Source organism: Lissotriton helveticus, chromosome 6, assembly GCF_964261635.1.
Source record: "Lissotriton helveticus chromosome 6, aLisHel1.1, whole genome shotgun sequence".
NCBI classification, from domain to species: Eukaryota; Metazoa; Chordata; class Amphibia; order Caudata; family Salamandridae; genus Lissotriton; species Lissotriton helveticus.
This window is the reverse complement of record NC_136067.1, coordinates 23,583,028-23,604,851: the sequence shown is the minus strand read 5'-3', so window position 1 is coordinate 23,604,851 and position 21,824 is coordinate 23,583,028.

Here is a 21,824-nt window from a genome sequence, read left to right as displayed (position 1 = left end):
TAATGAGGTAAATAACACACTAAATATTTTATATTGTGTACCATCATTGCTAGATATTCTCTAGTAACTGAATAAATATTGAGTGCAGCAAGAAGAGAAGCTGACTCTATGACATGCAATAGGGTGGGAGTACAACACTCTATTCTATCCAAGACATTCAAAAGCCTAATATTCTATATATGTCGTGTTGTATCCATTTCAATATAATTAAATGGTGATCTTGTACTTTATTAGACAACTATAATGTCATTTGACATTTATTAAATGATATATGAGAATGTCACAGGAGTGATTGAATGCATTTGTGTTGTGTAATAGATGTAATACTATAGGTGGTGAAGGAGAGTTGCACAGATTTTGTACAAGTCATTTATGTACATTTATATTTTTTGTTTCAGACATTGTATATATTGTGTGGGAAATTACAATTTTAATCCTGAAGAAGGTGTTGGCCATAAATTACAAGAGCCATAACCGAAACGCGTCGATGCTTACACTGAGTCTTGACACGCTAAATCAATGGATATAACTGCTCCTTCTGTGATAATACTACAAATTGGATTTTGATTAATTGTCTTCCTACTAGCGTTTGTCATCACTCTTTTAATTGGAACCATTTTCCTTTGTGTATGTTTCCCATTTGTTTATTTGTTATGATTTGATATGTACTAATTGTTTTTATTGATGCTTCATTGTTTTTAATGTGTAATAAAATGTAAATTTTTTGGTAAACACTTATCACCTATAGTTTTCTGTCTATTGTCTAAAGTTAAATTCATGTATAGAACTGTGTGGGCAATAACTGTTGTTGTGTGACAAAGTTACCCAAAGGGGAAACGTTTCTGAGATAGGGTTCTAATAGGGTCAAGGATCCCGTCGCCCAGTCCAAAGGGCCTCATAATCCCTAACGAACAGCATTGCCACCGTGGGGATTATGATGGCACTTTCCAACAGCAGTTCCATTTCAGCCTTTCCGACATGGAGCTGCTGTTGGGAAGTGCCGCTTGGGGGGCCTAACAGGGCCCCCTTCCCCCCTGGCCCTCCGGTCATGGCCTGCCCTTCACATCACTGCACAATGTGGAAGGCACCATGATGTGCAAAAACTTCAATTTTATGGAAGCTTGTGCTGCAGGCGGTTTCAGCCTTTCGCACAAGCTCCCATTGAAAAATGTAATTTTGCGACTGCATCATAATTAGGTATTCTGAACCGCTGACCTACAGTCGGGCAGTTCCCTCACTGAAAAGGTCTCAAGGGGACGCAAGTCCACCCGACATTCAATCAATCAATCAATCAGGGAATTTGTAAAAGTGCACTGCTTACCCGCTAGGGTCTCAAGGCACTGGGGGGGGGGGCGCTATAGCTAGTGGTCGAAGAGCCAGGTCTTAAGCAGTCTTATGAATGCTGGGAGGTCTGCGGTCTGTCGTAGGAGGAGGGGGAGGGTGTTCCAGGACTTGGCAGCGCGGTGGGAGAAGGATCTGTCCCCGGAGGTGGTTCTATGGACGCGCGGGACGGCGGCCAGGGACAGGTCGGCGGTGCGGAGTTTCCTGTTGGATATGTAGAAGGAGAGTCTGTCATTGAGGTAGGCTGGGCCGGTGTTGTGGAGTGCCTTGTGTGCGTAGATCATGAGTTTGAATGTGATTCTTTTGTCGATGGGGAGCCAGTGCAGTTCTCTCAGGTGCGGGTTGATGTGGTTCCGGCGTGGGACGTTGAGGATCAGGCGTGCGGAGGCATTCTGGATTCTTTGGAGTCTGTTGATGAGTTTTGACGGGGCTCCGGCGTAGAGGGCGTTTCCGTAGTCGAGTCGGCTGCGGACGAGGGCATGGGTGACAGTTTTTCGAGTGTCCGTCGGGATCCATCTGTAGATCTTGCGGAGCACGCGGAGGGTGTGGAAGCAGGAGGAGGAGACTGCGTTGACTTGGTTGGTCATGCTGAGCTTGGAGTCGAGGATGACCCCTAGGTTGCGTGAGTGGTTGGTTTGTGCTGGGGGGGTTCCCAGTGATGCTCGCCACCAGGAGTCGTCCCACGCTGAGGGATTGGGCCCGAGGATGAGTACCTCCGTCTTCTCCGTGTTCAGTTTGAGTAGGCTTTCCTCCATCCACTCGGCGATGGCCTTCATGCCCTGGTGTAGGTTGGATTTGGTGGTGAGGGGGTCTTTGGTGAGGGGGTCTTTGGTGAGGGAGAGGATCAGTTGGGTGTCGTCGGCGTAGGAGATTATGTTGAGGTCGTGTAGTCTGGCGATGTGAGCGAGGGGGGCCATGTAGATGTTGAACAGAGTCGGGCTGAGTGAGGATCCCTGGGGGACGCCGCAAATGGTAGTGGTGGTTCCGGAGTGGAACGGGGGGAGGCGGACTCTCTGGGTTCTGTCGGTGAGGAAGGAGGTGGTCCAGTCCAGGCCCTTGTCTAGGATCCCTGCATCATAGAGGCGTGTGCGCAGTGTGTGGTGGCAGACGGTGTCGAAGTTTGCAGAGAGGTCCAGGAGGATGAGGGCCGTTGTCTCGCCGTTGTCAAGTATGATTCTGATGTCATCTGTGGCGGCGATGAGGGCGTCTCATGGCTGTAGTTGCTGCGGAAGCCTGACTGGGAGGGGTCCAGGATGCTGTTGTCTTCTAGGTAGTGGGTGAGCTGGGTGTTGTCGATCTTTTCCATGACTTTCGCAGGGAGCGGAAGCAGGGAGAATGGCCGGAAGTTCTTGAGGTCGCTCGGGTCAGCCTTGAGTTTCTTCAGGAGGGCGTTGATTTTGGCGTGTTTCCAGCTCTTCGGGAAGGTAGCGGTCTCAAAGGAGAGGTTGATGATGTTACGCAGGTGGGGTGCGATGATGCTGATGGATTTGTTGGCGATGTGGTGGGGGAGCGGGTCAGACGGGGAGCCTGAGTGGATGGTGCTCATGATCCTAGTTATGTCTTCGGTGCTCACGTTGGTCCAAGTGGTCAGGGGGTCGTGGTCGGTGGGGCTCGGGGTGTTCGTCATGGCGGGGTCCGTGGGGTGCGTCCGGGGGGTGAAGCTATTGTGGATGTCGGTGATCTTGCGGTGGAAGAAGGCAGCAAGGGTGTCGCACAGGGCTTCTGATGGCGGAATGTCGTTGGTGCAGGAGCTGGGAGTGGAGAGATCTTTAACGATGTTGAATAGCTCTTTCTGTTGTGAGCGTTGTTGTCGAGGCTGTCTTTGAATGAGGCATTTTTGGTGGTCCAGATGAGGTGGTGATGTTTGCGGATGGCGTCTTTGTGGGCTGTACGGTTGGCGGGTGTTCTGTCGTTGAGCCAGATGTTCTCCAGTTTCCGGCAGGTGCGTTTGGAGGCTAGGAGCTCCGGGGTGAACCAGCTGGCTCTCTGGCTGGTGTCTCTGTCGGTGGGTTGTTTCATGGGTGCTACGGTGTTGGCACAGTCCTCCGTCCAGAGTCTGAGAGTGCGGGCCCACTCCTCGGGGTCGGTGGGGCTGGTCGGTGGGTGGAGAGTGAGGTGTGTTTCTAGTCGTTCCTTGGTGACTTTTCACCAGCGTCGGCAGGGGATCTGTAGAGTGCGATGGTGGGAGACGGGTTTCCTGAAGGTGAAGTGGATGCAGTGGTGGTCGGTCCAGGTGAGCTCTGAAGTGTGGCTGAAGGCACCGTGGGGGCTGGAGGTGAAGATGGCGTTGAGCGGGTGATTGGCGATGTGGGTCGGGGTAGTGACGATCTGACTCAGTCAGAGGGTGGTGAGGTTGTCGATCAGCGTGGAGGAATTGCTGTTGTTGTGGTAGTTCAGGTTGCCGAGCAGGATGTAGTTGGTGGAGGTCAGGGCATGCGTGGTGATGAAGTCGGCGATGGAGTTGCAGAATTGGGGACATGGGCATGGTGGTCTGTAGATGAGGGTGCCCCTGAGGGTGGTCTTGGGGTCGGTGTGGATCCTGAAGTGCATGTTGTGGAGACTTTGATGGTGTTCTTGTGGATTATGGCGGTGCCTCCCCCGGCTCCATTGGTGCAGTCTCTGCGCGAGATCTTGTATCCATCGGGGATGGCCACTGCGATGTCTGTGGTGGAGGCATCGTTCATCCAGGTCTCGGTCAAGAAGGCGACGTCTGGTGAAGTGGTGGTAAGCAGGTCCCAGAGCTCGACGGCGTGCTTGCTTGCGGAGCGGGTGTTGAGCAGGATGCATTGTAGTTGGTTGGGTTCCGCTGCTGTGGTGATCTCGGCGTTGTTGTTGCAGGAGAAGTTGCAGTTCTGGCAGGTGAAGGGGCCTTGAGTGCGCTGGGGGGTGGCCTTGTAGCAGTTGGGGGTGCGTCCGTGGTTGAGAGCGATGAGGGTGCTGGCATCATAGCGGTGGCGTGTGTTGCGGGTGTTGTGAGGGCCAGGGGTTCTGGCCCTGGGCATGGTCCAGGCACGGACGGGCGCAGACGGGCTTGCCTTAGGCATGCCTTAAGCGCGTCAGCGGCGTGGTCGCGCAGCAGCCACCATTTAAGGGGGGGGGAGGGAGGACCAGCTAGGAGGCGGGAGGCGGGAATGCGGGCAGCGCATGGGCATGGGGGGCGGGGCATGAAACTTGGCAGGAAAAGGGCACGAAGCAGGCCTAAAAATAAAGGGCTGGGGCACAGGCACACAGGGTACAAAAAAGAAGGATGGGGCACAGGCACACAGGGTGCAAAAAAGAAGGGAAGGGGCACAGGTACAGAGCAGAGGGGAGAGCGTAAGGCAAGGGGGCAGCAAGCACGAGTCAGCAGGCAGGAGGCGGCAGCAGGAAGGCAGAGTCACTGGTGGTGCTGCAGCGGAGGGGGAGCGACCTACCAGAAGGTCAGGAGTGGCACATTGTAATGAGAGACTAAATAAATGATAATTAGTTCCTGATAAATACTTATATTAATAGTGGAAATATTTTTAAGTGCAGGTTGTGAGATTTGTGGGGGTACAGGGTGACAAGTAACTAGATTAAAATTATTCACTAAATATGTTTTTGTTAATAAATAATTCCCAAATAAAAATATGTATTTGTATAAAATTATTTTTGTATTTTACTTATAATAATATTTGTTGTTGTGTGCTATTCATTTAAAATTGTAATATGATTTTATTTCTTTTGATGTGTAATATTAAATATAAATTTAGTTATTTTGTACATATTTATATTTTTCTTTCTTTAGTTTGTTTTTTAAATTAATTTGTTTTTCTGTTCACCTGCCTGGAGTGAGAATAGTACATTTTACCCCTCCACTTTCAAGCACCCTACTTGTGCTCTGACTGGAGTGAGAATTTACTCCTCTGCAATCCAGCATTTTCCCTACTGTCACACTCATTGGTTGGGGAATAGTACATTTTAACTCTCTGCGATCAAACACAGTACTTACTGTTGTACTGACTGGAGTGGGAATAGTCAATTTTACCTCTCTTCAATCCAACACTTTCCCTACTGTTGCACTGACTGGAGTGGGAATAGTAATTTTTCTCCCTTCGCAATCCAACACTTTGCCTACTGTAGCACTCATGGGCATGGAGCTAGTGAATTTTACCCCTCCGCAATCCAACACTTTCCCAGCTGTTGCATTAACTGAAGTGATACTTGTAAATGTTACAGACTTACAACACTTTGGGCCTAAATATGATGTCCGTCGGAGGCCATTTCGGAGGAAGGAACCTGACCATAGGTCGGTGGTTCCGACAACTCCATTAGGATATGGATAGGATAATGGGAGCTTGAGCGGCAGGTTGAGAAAGCTCACAGCACAAGCACCCATTGAAAAATGAAAGTTTGTAAACCTCCCTGCACTGTGTGCCAGGCACACCATACAGGGATGTTTAGGGGGCACCCAGTCCATTTCAGAAAGGCGTAAATGTATTGACTGATGAAAAAAGGCTTTCTAGAAAGACATTGAAATTAGGCCCTTTGTCTACTTTTTATAAGTTCTAATGGGAATAGTATATAAATTATGTTTAAAATGCTTTTGTTCAGTTTATATTGTTTACAGTTTTATTAATATATTTTTGTTTATTTAAAATGATATAATATGTATATTAATGTTTTTAATATTTTATTAATTTTTTGCAAAGTATACATTTTATTTTGTTTGAATTTTCTTATTTTAAATGTAACGGTTTGTTTACTAAATATTTTATGTTATTAGATATTTATGTATATATTGTAATACAGTTTTTAAATTAGATACATGTATATAAAGATTTTAATATTATATATGTTTCTTTTTACATTTTGAAAATAATAATAATTGTTATAATTTGTAATCTACTTATTACATATATTTAATTGTTATTAGAATTAATATTTATTCAATTAATGCTTACCATTTTAATTCATATTCATTTAAAAGTCGTTATTCTGAAGAAATATCTAATATTTTGAACTTTTAATTAGAAAGATAGGGAGTCAATATTTTTAACATCTATATTTTTCACTTGATATTGTTGTAACTTGATATTTAGTACTGGATATTTTGTCAGTGAAACATGTAATACATATAGATATGTGTGAGGCTACTCATTGGGTGTGCAAAAGATTGTGCAATTCATCTTGCACAGTTGATCCCTCCCTAGTAAGTTTACAGGACTGGAATCACACACTACAAACGTGTGCATTTCTCTAAAATTACCAATACACACATCTATTTGGTTCTGTGACAGGAGTCCTAATTTGTTTATTAGAAACGCCCACTACTTGGATCGCTTCTCCCGAGAGGGATATGTTTGGGATGTCTGCTATTCTCACAGTAGAACGAGTAGCACCATTGACCAACAAAAAGGTAATATAATTTCCCTTCACTTTTCCCTCAATGTAAGGACCTGACTGATCTACTGGCTGGGATGCGCCAAGTACGCATACCTCTTCACTCCTCTCAGGCACCGTCAGTATTCGTCTTCAAAAAATGTGTCCTGTAAAGGAAACTGTGGTGTTACCGTATTTTTCTTACCACTTCCCTCTCGAAATCCGGTGTCCACACTGTATTTGGCTTGACTCATAAAATCTGGCATAGGAGCCTGAGGTAACTGATTCTGTATTACCTGTTGTGGCTGTCTCATTGACACCTCATTCTGCGTCTGTGGATTTAAATTTTGATTTTGGACATTATTATTCAGTACTAATTTACACTTGTTTCTCCAATGCCCCAATTTTCTGCACCCATGACAGGGAAACTTTTTCTTTGCCTCTTCTTTACTCATGTTCCCACTAGGTTTACTTCCAATACCTTCACCTTGTCCATTCCCTCTTTTCTGTTTGTTAGCTTGCTGATTTAACTGAAGTTCCTGTTGTTCTGTCATTTTTACTTGAGCCCACATGACTTTTTCCTCTAATCTTTTTTCGCTTGTTATCAATTTTATACTCACAGTTTTTTTCATACTTGAGAATCTCGTCGACGGGCTACGCTTGTCAACATAATTTATGTTCTTTAATCGTTTGAGAGATTTCTGGTATCATTTCGGACACAAATCGATACATAAAATGTGTCATGTCATTTTTGTCAATGTTTTCTAAACCACTGTACTGTTTAAATACCTGCAATAGGCGTTCCTAATATGCATGTACAGAGTCACACTTATTTTGAGTAGTTCTGTCTATTTCAGTCCAATCTGTCTTTTTTGGAGGTATCTTTCCCTTCAAATAAGTTATTACCTGACTATACTTTTTCATTACTTCTCCTGACTAGGCTCCTGTTTTAGAATCTGTAGGGTATTCATCATTTGGCCAATCCACAGTAATTTTACACTCACACCACAAATCAGCTGGGACAACAATGTCAAATAATCCATATAAATCTTTTAATAGCACTTTAAACACTTTCACAAACCTTTCAAGTTTCCGGTACGATTCAACAGGTTTTTCTCTAAGCTTTGCGAAGTCATTAGTAAATGATAAAATATCTTGTCTAGACCATGGGACATGTACATACCTCCTCCTGACACTTCTCTCATTGGACACAAGCTTTCAGCCTTTTCTGTTTCTTTTATCCAGTACTCAGAAGTAGTATTATTTGCCTGAGCTTCTTCCTTCTACTTTGTCTATCTAGCTTTCCATTTGTCTAAATCTCCCCATTTCTGTAACAACGACAACAATTCCTTTATCTGTAATTTATGTCCTGACACATTCCTGTTTTCTAAATCTTTATCGGAAAATTCATCTCTATACGGTTTCTGTAATACTATTGATTTACCAATGTCAATTCCCACTTCAGAATCCAAATTCATTAATTTTTCATGCTATATTTTTGTATTTCGAGTAATACTTCTGCATATAAACAATAATTCATCTTCATTGAAAGAATTTAGCCTATCCAATCCTACATTTACTGCAACCATTTCTTCCATTTCTACTTTTAATTTAAAAATGTCCAATACTTTTGGCTGTGCTTTTGGCTTTTCTAAATCTCTGGTCCATCTTTCTAATTCATCAGGACTTACTACAGTTGCACTTCTCGTTCCTGAAGATGTTTTGAACTGGACCTCTTTTGAAGCTCTTGGAGTAATTTTCCTGATTGAGTCACTCACTGGTTCTCGTACAGGTTAATCCATCAGGGAAATTACTGATTCGCATTCACTTGCTTGATCATCAACTATTAGAGTTTCTTTTCTAGGCTGTACTAGTGTGCGTTCATCCAGGCTATCTCAGGACTTCCTCACCTCAATGACGTGCAGCTCAATGGGTGCGCTGAACATTTTTGTGGGACAATGCTTTTCTTATGTGATTACAGCTTAATTTCTGTTGTAAAGCGCTCCGAAGCCCTCGGCTCTGGCCAGCGCAATATAAAACTTCTAAATAAATAAATAAATAATAAATTAATGGGAGTTCTAGGACTAGTTTGCTTATCTCCATATAGAGGAACTACGGGACCTATAGTTACGGGTATTGTCAAATCTTCAGGACTCATATTTAATTGGGCGATTTTCTGAGTTAACTCACTACATTGTTTGTTTAATGCTTCTTTCTCTCTTTCTTGTAATACGTTTTCTAATGAGGTTTCATGTATAATCTGCAGAACCAAAGGTGGTAGTAGAAACGGAGCACTAGGAGTAACTCTATTAGTTTATTCTTGGTAAGGTGGTGGATTGTTCATTAACAAATCATCTAGATATTCCTCATCTGAATCACCACCACTAGTCATTAAATGTCTTGTTTTCTCAGGACTTTTACTTCCAGTCGGTTCTTCTGTGGTAAAAGTAGGATACAATCCTTCCACTAGCATAGACTGTCTCCATTGTTTCATTTGTTTTCCTCTAGTATCTTTTTGAAATATGGGATGAAATCGGTTAAAGCTTCTGTAACTTTGAGATCTGCCTCACTCAAAAGCCTCTGTCTCCCACACTTCTAGGGCTTCATACTGCGCTAATCTTGGTCTGGGGTCTAACTCATTCATGGAAGTAGGTAGATTGTGCAGTATTTTACCATTAAATGTACCATGTTCTGGAAATGCTAATATGCCATCGTCCTTGGTGTATTCTATCCAATTCTCTAACCACACACAAGTGTGATATCCCCTTTCTATCATCATGTATGATGCGGGTGTTTTTGGTGGTGGAATAATAATTCCCTCTCTCATTTTTGCTGGTTTATCTTTTTTAAAGTAGTTCTTGATTTTCTACATAAACAACATTTTTCTTTTTTCTCCGTACATATTATATGGTCTTCCTCTAATACTCGTTCTCGGGCAAAACCTAAATATCTTATATCTGAGCGATTTCCTATGATTGCTGTATCTAAATGCCACATATACCGCTGTTTAGGTTTTCTACGGGATTTTCAATAAATTCAATTAATTTACTATGTTTACTTTGCAGAGATATTTCTCAAATACCAGCGCGTCTCTTATTTTTAATGACCAATGAGTATTTAACTTACAAGCAGAGTTAACCAATGATTGCGTGGCTTTTCTGTGTTGTGTATCCCGTTCTCCTCATGGCTACACACCCGCTGTTTCTACCAATCCCAGCATGGCTCTCTATGACGTAAGTGCAGCACCCACGACTACTCCTCCTTTGTAAGGTAATACGATAACTCAATTTCTTTTTAAAATTCAAACACACATTTTATTAATTAATAACATAAAAAGATTTGCTACTGTGCCTGATTGACTAACTTCAAAAGAAAAGACAATTTCTTTCACAATGAGTAAACTCAATTCCGTCTACCCTTCATTTGCTGCGAGTAAAGCAACCTTCTGTTTACTCTTCATTTAAGCAAAAAGAACCAGCTACTCCTTCGGAATTGCCCTTTCTAGGTGATATAAGACCAAAGTTCCACCAGCGAACTCCTTTGTTACCAATCACTCTCACTTTTGTACTAGAAATGATCCCTAACAAGTGCTTTAAGTCTTACCTAACTTTCCGCACTTACTTGATCACGGCAAATAACCCTCACTGCAGTGTCGCTTCCATGTACCACCCGCTATACAATACCCCCGGGCTTTCAGACAACATAAAACAATACAAAAACAGGTTTTGATTAATACATACATCAATAAAATCATTATACAATCAATAATCAACACACAACTAACTACCTCTTTAACCTCAGTTTTACCATATTCACCTGGGCCCATAAAACATTGATACTATTGAACTAGCAGTCCTGCGTGTTCCCTTTTCCTTTACTTACAGTCTATCAGTACTTTGAGTCCTTTTAGGACTTATACCTGTAAACCATGACTTACCAATCCTTGTCACTTATGTTTTAAGTCCTAGGGATCGAAAGCGTGTTAGATTTTAATAAGTAGCAGTAGCATTTAAACAATTTACCTTTCCTGTAATAAACCACAGAGTCGAGGAAAGTTTTAAACGCTTTATCTATGCAAATTTTGTAGAGTCAGGCCATAAGACAGTGACCATACATTTTACAGATAAGAAAACAATTAATAAGACATAAGTTTGCAAAAATCAGGCTGCAAAATATCTCATACTGTTGGTCAGCACCTCAATAGGTAATAAGGATATTCTTGAGTGGAGGGTCCTCTTCAGTATAAATGTGCGCGTATTCAGGACCTTTATAAGTCTCTCCGATAGTTAATGGCAGCCAACCTCCAGTATCGCTATCGGTACTGGAGGTTGGCTGGCCATTAACTATCGGAGAGACTTATCAAGGTCCTGAATACGCGCACATTTATACTGAAGAGGACCCTCCACTCAAGAATATCCTTTTACTTACGAAGAAACAGTGGAGTGGTAGTATAACAATTGGAAATGGCGTACTTAGCCGTGAACTAAGATTATCGAATATTATTACCTATTGAGGTGCTGACCAACAGTATGAGATATTTTGCAGCCTGATTTGGCTTCCTCTGACTATACAATCTTGACATATCACAACGGCTGTTCACACAACAGAGACTCTCCACACAGATATAACGTTTAGGAGAGGAATATTGGTTGGGTGGTCTACTCCATGACCATCTGTGAGTAACCGCTACTTAAGGGATACGTTTTGACCATCAGAGGCGAAATACGAACACGTCTATGCATTTAATACTTTTGCCTTGAAAAAGTTTCCATGAGACGAAACACGTGTCGGCGGTGTGAGCTATGAAGTTTTTTTATATGTCTATGGATATACAATAAAGAGTCAGAAGATTACCTCTTGGCTTGGATCTCTGAATTTGAAGCTACCCTTAGTACTCTGGACTTTGCATATTGTCAACTGGGAATTAACTCAAAATAGAATATTGCTTCTTGATTAGCTCTATGACACATATAGGTCTTCCTAGATTAATTGTGAATTGGGAAAAAACATTTTTAGGTGTGCTGTGTGACCTGCTTGCATTTTTCTCTTTGATATTTGGCACTTTGTGCTGTTTAACACTCCGGGTGGTGGGTGTGCATCAGACTACATGAGCACCCTTTTGAGCAGATAATACCTTTTATGTAACACATTTCACGTGTACTACTCATTTTATGAGATGTATTAACTCTATGTACAGACGTTCTCCCTACTGGTCGGGTGACACTACCACCGATGTTTTTTGTGAAAGTCTTTCAAGTATAAGGAAAGGCCCATATCGGTGGCGGTACAGATCACAGTACACACCACATTATTGCCGAGTATGACAGACATAAAGCAACCATCTTCGTGAATGTGTGTGCTTCAAAAGAAAGATGTGAGTATAGAAATACTTTGTTAAAAATAGTAGATGGATAGGTAAATGATGAAACAGTATGTCCGGTTCCGAAGTGTGCACACACATAAGGTGACAAATTATGGAGTTAACAATATATTAGCAGTCCATGATTGAAATGCTCAGTACCCATATTTATATCTTCAACAATGTTTTCTAAAACCTTTGTGCCACATAAATTACCAGACCTCACTAGTCATAATACATGTAAATCTCATTATATTCATGATAAGGGCCAATCAGGTAACATTCAAATACAAGAAGAGATAAGCAGAAAAATAATATTAATTCTTATTAACATGATGTTCGAACAAACTTCTCGTGTCCTTAGTTTAAATTGGTCACAAACATGACCCATTGATATTGTATTTACAGCCCTGAGGAAGCCCCTTGTGGCGCGAAACGCGTTGGCTGTTCTGGCTGTGCTGCTGGTTTTGAAATACCTTTTGGCATTCAATGTGACGAAAAGATAAGATTAAAAGATTCAGTATTAAAAACGAAGAAAGAATTTGGATTTAATTACCACATTGTGCATTTATGCCTTTTATAACTGTTATGTTGCCTCTCTGTATCTAAGATTGTTTAGTAATTGTTGAGTCCTATGGCAGTGGACTAATGAGGTGGGCCACTTTGATCTGTGCATGTTTAAATAGCAAATTCGTATAGCTTGGTGGTACGGCCCGCCAGCATCTCTTACTGACATTTTCTTCTGTTGATTTATGGTTTATTAATATGTATGTGGAATAATAATGAAATGTAATGTTTATATTTGGTTATGAACAAAATACCTTTTTATGATATTTTATGTACTTCTAACAGTTATAAAGAGATGTTAACACTTCCTCATTACAAGGAATGTAAGAAATTGCCATGTTTTATGAACTGTATTGTTTTATTGTAATGATTTTAATTAATCAGACAATAAAGACAATATACATATATATATATATATAGTTATCAAGGAGCCTATGCCAGAAGCATTCCTCTTGAAAGTTAACATCCCGCATACAGGATTGCAGGTAAAACAGCTGCGGGCGGCAGCCCAGGTAGAGAGGGTTGAACACAGGGAAACCAGGACACGCAAGGGTTTTATGGCTGTGGGTCACTGTGGACTTCTGTGTTGGTCATTTTAAACCAAAACGAAAGTCGCAATCAACCTGGTATCAAAGTAAGGGTGTAGTGAAGGCAGGGCCTTGTTTGCACACATTGCTATGTTAGCATAGGCTTATTAGAAGTTTAAACGCCATTTTACCTTTTTGCTGCTTTTGCACATGACACTATATGTAACTGTGGTTGTAAGTTAGGCTGCATGAATCGCTTCACATTAGAAAGGCTGGTTTTCAATGTCCCTAGACTTACATCTCGACCTTACTCTGCACAGTGAGTGCTGAAGCCTCCAAGGTTATCATAACAAGGTTAGGTGTTGTTCGGACTGATCGGCTCATGATCTTGACACAACATGCACATAGCTGCAGCTAGCTGGAATTCTGGCTCCTTTAATATTGCACTGCATACATGATTTTAGACACTTGGAAAAAATCAGTTATACAGAGAACGAGAGCTTTGGCAGATCCCGATGTGATTAACTCCTGCTGATCTTGGAGGTATAGGGTTACCCATTCAAGCCTGAGAGGCCTTGTATATTTTATAAAACATACTTCCTAGCTAGGGAGGGTGGCATACAAGGCACTATAGGACCTGTTTTCCATTATCATTATAATATGATTTCTCCTTTTGTGTTTTATGGAAATGTAACAATGCTGATCGTATTATTTTTAATCATATGCCTGCTCATGTTAGCAAAAGTACTGCATCTTAGAGCACGTCGTTAAAATAAATATTTTAAACGTTATCGTGTCTCTTTTTCACCCATGTTTTAGACTGGTATGAGAATATAACGATAGAGTGTTCTTGATTCCCACCGTTCCTGAGAGTAACCTAAGTCGCATGTTCTAGATTGTCTAATCATTGACATCCTTTGTTATAGGACGAAGGGCTAATGTGGCACGGTCGGTTAGGGTTTCTAGGTACTGAGGTGGGTTTTTTGCTCCACCACAATTCACTGATGTCCTGGGTCTCTGTGCACAGTTCTGTATATGAGCAGCATCCCTGCAAAAAGGGAATCTCTACTACGTACTGCAAGACGCTAGTTGTCTGACTGCCAGCCACGGGGCTTCACGCCGCAGTCTAAACAAGTATAATCTCTTTACAAACAGGGCTTACAGGGCACAATTGCAGGCCACACCCGAGCCACCTACCTGCAGACTGAAGAAGAGTAGTCAGGCGGGTGATCTTTGGGTGGGGAGGAGGGAGTGGAACCCGCCGCACTTCATCTCGTCCTGCTTCACTGCTTGTGCTGTCTCTGCCTCCCGCCGTGAATTGGGAAAATGCCACCATTTTGATGCGCATGCGTACAATGTAAGGCATCGCGCGCAAGCAAGACCGAGTGCAAATTCACCCACCAATCACAAGATAAACATGCATTGAAAATGCAATAAGACTCGTATTTACCCAAGACCTTTTGTATTTTAAAAGGAAGTGCAGGCATGAAAGAAGGCACAACCGGGAGGGGGTGAGGGGTTGTTGTGGTCCAAGAAGTTACAGACTAGGGGAGGGAATGAGGAGAGGCAGGGAAACAAAACAGTTTTTGAAGTAAAGGGGTGATAGCCTCGGAAGAACAATAATGATGACATGGCTGTCAGGAGGCGGGACCAACAAGTCAAAAACCAATCAAAATGCATAATTTATCATTGAAGCCAATCAAAATTATTGCCGGAAAGTGGGCAGAGCTTCCCCTGGCTATAGTGTATACTGCATTACTAAGAGACCTAAAAAAGTGGTATGAAGAGGCAATGCTGGCCACACCAAAGCTTTTTGTTTTTGATTACTTTAAGCCATGTTTGACAGCAGTCACTGTTATGCAGCATTACAAAAAAAAACAATGATAACACCATATAACTCTGTGAAGTGTGACTGTAAAAATCTGTTGAAAAGACCAACAGCCACTATTCAAATAATATATACTTTGGAAGTGGCATCTAATTAATAGATGGTTGTTAATTCTTCATAAATCTAATCCTGCTCATGGGTACTGTGTCTGGAATGAATGCTTGTATCTTTGTTGCATGTGTGTTGGATAAGCTGGTGTATGGGCAGTGCGGATGGAGTATTTTGTGACTATAGTTGTCTAGCATATTTTCCATTTCCACATTTGCATTTACCTGATTGGCAATTGTGGTCTTTGTGCTTTCAGATGAACTGATGCATTATAACATAAATCCCCATCTCAACCACTGAATATAGCTGCACACAATTCAACCTTAGACCTTTACAATGAGGAGTACTCTGCATTGTACACTTGGAGGGTGAATTGGAGGGTTTCAACTAAAACATTTTCGATTTAAACGTATGAAGAAAGTGGGAGAGAGGGACCAGGGCGTGCTGCAAGTGCATAACAACAATCTTGACTTTACAAGTCTATTTAATGTGTTTTCACTCGCTTAACTATCAATGTTTGGCTGTGAATAAACGAAAATATGAAATGGTGTCTTAGCACTGGTGAAGAAACCTCCCACTATTAACTAATATAATCAAAGGTAAACACAAATTGTGGGGAGCCTCACTTTAGCAGAGTGTGTCTACATCAAACAGGCTCAGTTCAGGTTGGAATTATTACGTTGAATCTAGTCCAATGCTGAAATCGGCTGCCAATGATGTAAACGGGGCAGTGGCACCGGTGCACCTTGAACCCTGACAATGCTGTCATTTACATTGCCCCAACAGCGGTCAAAGGGGCACATTTCCCTTCTTGAACCAAGGCCCATGACAGAGACTTTCAGAGCATGGCATATTAAGAGGCAGCACATGGTTAGGGCGCGGCGTGCCTTTGGGGGTTGTGCTAGTCCCCGCTGGGAAGGGAGCGGGGCTGGTGACAGAGCAGATGACGCTGCCGGCACAAGCCCCGACCTTGCATGCTGATTGGGGAATTGCGCGGACAAGGGGGGCTCTAGGCTCATGGCGGCCCTGGGCAGGGAGCGTAGGTAGGGGGCCCCGGAAGAGGGGGTCCGGATGGGGCCCCGAAGAGGGGGAGGGTCAGGGTGTTAGGAAGTGGAACAGAGCCGGAGGCTGCCAAATCCCTGCCAGGGGCTGCCACGCAAATATGTATCCATCCTCAGAGGATTATGATATTAAGGATGTATATTGGCGTGGAGGCCTCTGGGGTTTGGTGGCCCTGTGCAGGTGCACAGCTTGCACATGCCTAAAGCCGCCTCTGGCGCGGATGCACCATAAGTCCTTCAAGAAATTCCGGGGAAAGTGAAGCAGGTTCAGCCGGTTCCTGGTGGTCTGCACCCCCCTTTAAGGGAGCCTTGGAGCGGCGGGGCTATATTTTCCTTGCCACTTCCATTGCATCACCTGCATCGCCCCGCCGGCTACCCCATCACAGCAAGTGGTCTTCTGAAAGTGTGTTTTCACTGATTTTTGGATCGCTTTTCTCATGTTTTATCTCCTCTTCTCTAAAGGTTTGCAGTGCTGGCAAGTCGAACAGGAGGGAAAGCAGTGCAATGGGAATCAGCTGTTCTCTGCATAGGGCCAGCTAGGAGCCACTCCTCGAGTGATTACCCTCGCCTGACCCACACTTTGGATATTGTGGCGGTGGCTCTAGCGATGAGCGTTTAAGAGTGCTATTTTTTTTGCACGTTCTTGCAGCAAATGTTTTTTTGGTGGCCTTTTGGAGGAAGGATCAGGGATTCCAGAATGTGAGAAGTTGGCCTGATATATGATACTCACTAGTTCTAGTGATCGCCTCGTATCATGCCAAGCAACCCTTATGATGATGGTTGTAAGTCAACTTTATAGACAAGCTATCCTAGGGGTAGCATGAACTAAGCAGTCTTAGGCTAAACTCTGTAAAGGCATGTGAAGCAAGCTGTTTTACCATACACAATCTCCTTGAATACCAAATGAAAGGACACCACACAGATATATATTGAAAATATATATAGATTTATTTCTACAAATATCCCCTATACTCTTTATGAGCACCGAAGCAAATGCGTTAAAACAAAACACAGTTTAAATATACAAAAGTTGCACAATATGGATGAGCCCTAGGGGCCACCTAAACCATATACTAAAATAGTGGTATAAGAACCACTATGGGGAAAGGAAAGAGGCCTAGGGCCTGGGGAATCACTGGAGCTGTTCGGGACTAGCAGTGAAGAAGTCGGGAAAGGCCCGCGGGACTCGGGTGCAGTGCTTAAAGTGCACGTATGCACCAATGTTAAGTCAATGGTGCGTAAAAGTTACAAAGTTAGTGTTTTAGGAACCTTCCGATGGACCTACAAGGATAAAACTTTAGACACAGGCACTAGAGGTGTACACCAGTGTGGGAACACCGGCGTTGATGAGTTACCTCACCCACAGGAAGCGGGTGCACAGGTGCGAAGTAGTGTCGGGTTTCGTCACGCAGGTCGATGGTGTTTGGAGCTGAAGATGCTTCAGGCGGGTCGTCGAGGAGAGTTCCGGTGGATCCAAGGGTGGATCTGAAGAGGTGAAGACCTGAAAGCAGAGGGGAAAATGTTCAAAGTCACTAGCCAGTGACTACCGTGGAACCAGGATGGAACCAGGCGATGTCGGGTGCAAACAGGTGATGAAGTGAAGATTGTCTCTGCAGCCACGTGGACACGAAGAGGTCAAGGACGTCCAGGAGTCGATCACGAGCTGTCCCACATAGGCTCTCGCTGATGGCGGTGTCGGCAACTTGAATGGAGCAAACAGGCCTTGGTTAAAGCAAGCCATGCAGGAATCAATGCAAGCTTATCACTCGGACCAGCAAGGTCCAAGCGGGTGCTCCTTTTCAGGGGAGCAAGGGCCATTCTGGAGCAACCAGACCAGTGGTGCAAATCGTAGTTTTCGTCGCCAAGATGGCCACTAGCCGCGTGGCAAGTGACCGGGATGGCGCGTCGAGTGGCAAAGTGCAAAAGGGCCCCACGCAGATCGTGGAGATGCTGGGGGGCTGATCTTCGGTGCAAATGCTGCTCGGTGTCGGGGCTTCTCAAAACCCAAAGCACAGCATTGAGGGTGCCTCGGGTGCTGCGCAGTCAGCTCTTCTGGGGTCTTCCAAGATGTCCGGTCCCACGTCTCTCGGTGCCTCCACGGATCTCTTCTTTTCAGGGACTGTGGATCGGGGTCTGAGATGTCTGGGAGCCTGGGTCTTGTCAGGCTCTGGGCTCGGGCTCCGGCGGCGGCAAAGCAGACGTCGAGTTGCTGGTTGGTGCCTGTATTCACAGGGTGGTCACTCCTTGACCACAAGGGAGATTCTCTTCCGTCTTCTGTGCAGCAGAATGTCGAAGTCCAGTCTTAGTTTAAGTCGAGTTCAGGATGATCTGAAGTCCTGGGACACAGCTCCTACTCTTATTCCAAATCTAGGGGCCGGATTCCCTGCTAGGTCCCTCCTCTGGGTGGGACCAGGAAGGGGGTGGTTACACCCCCTTTCCTTTGTCCAGCTTCGCGCCAAGACTAGGGCTGGAGAGCCCCAGCACCGGTTTGAACTGGCCTATGCACAGGGACACCTTGTGTGCCCCAGGCATGTCTGATTCTATTCAGCCCTGTCCTACCCAATACACAAAATCCTGTCTGGGGTGGTGCTAGCACCTCCCAAGGCAGGAAACCCTTTGTCCAAGCTGCCCTCGCTGGAAGAACTCCCAGCAGCAGGAGGTCAGACTTGTGTCTGTGGTGGCAGCATCCATTTTGTGATGCTGAGGCTCTGTTTAACTTTAACCGGGGTTCAGGTTTAGGTACATGTCGTATCCCTCTAGAAGGGTGGAATGCTACCCCCGTCGCCAGAACTGGCGAGGGGGTAGTATTCCAATTTGTATGACACCTTACTCGACATGTTTTGATAGAGCCAAACCAAAGATAGCATTTAACCGCAAGGTTCATAATGCACTTAAGTATATGGTATGGCAGTATCATGAAACAGCTAAAGGACATGGTTCCGAAAGCTGCAGGCAGGCTCAGCTCATGCCAGAGCACCATCTCACATATTTCCAAGCACTCTGCCTCCAGGATTGATGAGGCCTTCCATAGGAGTGGTTGATAGGAACATATGTGTCCATTTTAGGTTAGGCATAGGCATACTACACCTAAGTAAGGGGTGATTACACCGACTTACCCCAGCTGAGTGATCAGCCAGTTGTGTCAAATATGGAGGCCAGGCCAGGGGTGGCACAATACGTGCTGCAGCCCCTGGTAGGCCTTGGAACCACCTATGCCCTGGGTACCTGGGTACACTGTTACAGGGGCCAATAAGGTGAACCAGTTCCAATTTCGTAATGCACCTAATGTGCATTGGCATTAATTTAGAGAGAGAACAGCAGGCTGTGGGTCTGAACAGCAGGCCCACAGCCACATTAAGTCATAAACCAGTGAAGCAAAAAGCAAAACTTTGGGGTGACCATAGGATAGCAGACCCTACTCTCCTACACAACCCCCCCCCCCCCAAATGCGGGGACATTAGACTAACCATGACAAGTTGTGTCTTCATGTTCTAAGTGGAAGTACCTGGAGAGACCATCTGCATTACCATGGTCAGTCCCTAGGCGGTGCTCCACTGTAAAGCCCATCCCCTGTAGGGAAATGGACCACCTGAGCAGTTTGGGGTTTTCACCCTTCATCTGATTAAGCCATAAGAGGGGCTTATGGTCGGTCTGAATCTTGAAGTGAGTGCCAAACAAGTATGGTCTCAACTTCTTCAGGGCCCACACCACAGCAAAGGCCTCCCTCTCAATGGCTGACCAACGTTTCTCTCTGGGGGTCAGCCTTCTGCTAATAAAAGCAATGGGCTGGTCTTGACCATCTACATCAAGTTGTGAAAGCTCAGCTCCCACTCCCACTCCCAACTCAGAAGCATCTGTTTGGACAATGAACTCTCTTGAGTAGTCAGGACTCTTCAGGATAGGTGCAGAGCACATGGCCTTCTTCAGGTCATCAAATGCCTTTTGACAGTATTCTGTCCACTGAACCTTTTTGGGCATCTTCTTGGATGTCAGATCATTAAGAGGAGTCACAATGAACCCATAGTTCTTAACAAACTTCCTGTAGTCCCCAGTCAGGCTCAAGAAAGCTCTGACCTGAGTCTGGGTAGTTGGAAGGGAACAGTCCTTTATGGTCTGGATCTTACTCTCCAGTGGTTGAACTTGGCCTCCACCTACAAGGTGGCCCAAGTATACAACTTTACTCTGCCCTATCTGGCACTTGGTAGCCTTGATAGCGAGGCCTGCCTTTTGCAGAGCCTCTAGCACTTCCTTCAGGTGGACCAGGTGATCCTCCCAGGTGGAGCTAAAGACAGCAATATCATCCAGATATGCTGCGCAAAAGTCATCCAACCCAGTAAGGACTTGATTCACCAACCTTTGGAAGGTGGCAGGTGCATTTTTCAAACCAAAGGGCATCACCACAAATTGATAATGCCCACCTGGAGTAGAAAATGCTGTCTTGGCTATAGACTCCTCAGCTAACCTGATTTGCCAGTAGCCAGCTGTCAAGTCAAATGTGCTCAAATACTTGGTAGAAGCCAATTTGTCAATGAGCTCATCTGCCCTTGGGATAGGGTGTGCATCTGTCCTGGTGACAGCATTGAGTCCTCTGTAATCCACACAGAACCTCATCTCTCTCTTCCCATCTTTGGTGTGAGGTTTGGGGACCAGAACCACTGGGCGAGCCCAGGGGCTCTCTGAAGGCTCAATGATACCTAATTCCAGCATCTTTTGCACCTCAGTCTTGATACAATCTCTGACATGGTCAGGTTGCCTGTAAATGTTGTTCTTTACAGGGAGACTATCACCAGTGTCCACCACATGGGTACACCAGTTAGTCTGACTGGGTGTCAGGGAGAACATATGTCGATATGCCTGCAAAACTTGTCTACAGTCATTTTGCTGATGGTCAGTGAGGCTGCCATCTTAGGCCACACAATCAACTGAACTATCCTCAGGGTTCTGAGTCAGCAGGTCTGGGAGAGGGTCACTCTCTTCCTCCTGCCCCTCATCTGTAGCCATGAGCAAGCCCATGTCTGCCCTGTCAACATATGCTGTCAGCCTGTTAACATGGAGCACCCTGTGGGGGCTCCTGGGAGTTCCTAGGTCCACCAAGTAGGTAACCTCTCCCTTCTTTTCAATGATAGTATGGGGTCCAGACCATTTGTCTTGGAGTGCTGCTGGGGCCACTGGCTCCAACACCCATACTTTCTGTCCAGGCTGGTACTCAGTCAAGACAGCCTTTTGGTCATGCCAAGCTTTTTGTAATTCTTGGCTGGCCTCAAGGTTTTTGGATGCCTTCTCCATATACTCGGCTATCCTGGAGCGGAGACCAAGTACATAGTCCACTATGTCTTGCTTGGGCTTTTTGAGAGGTAACTCCCATCCTTCCCTCACCAAACACAGGGGTCCTCTTACAGGGTGCCCAAACAACAATTCAAAGGGGCTGAAGCCAACCCCCTTTTGTGGGACCTCTCTGTAAGCAAACAGAAGGCAGGGCAGAAGGATGTCCCATCTTCGCCTGAGCTTTTCAGGTTATCCTTTGATCATGCCCTTTAGGGTCTTGTTGAACCTTTCAACAAGCCCATTGCATTGTGGATGATAGGGAGTGGTGAACTTGTAGTTGACATCACATTCCTTCCACATAGCTGTTAAGTATCCTGACATGAAGTTGGCACCTCTATCAGATACTACCTCCTTAGGAAACCCCACTC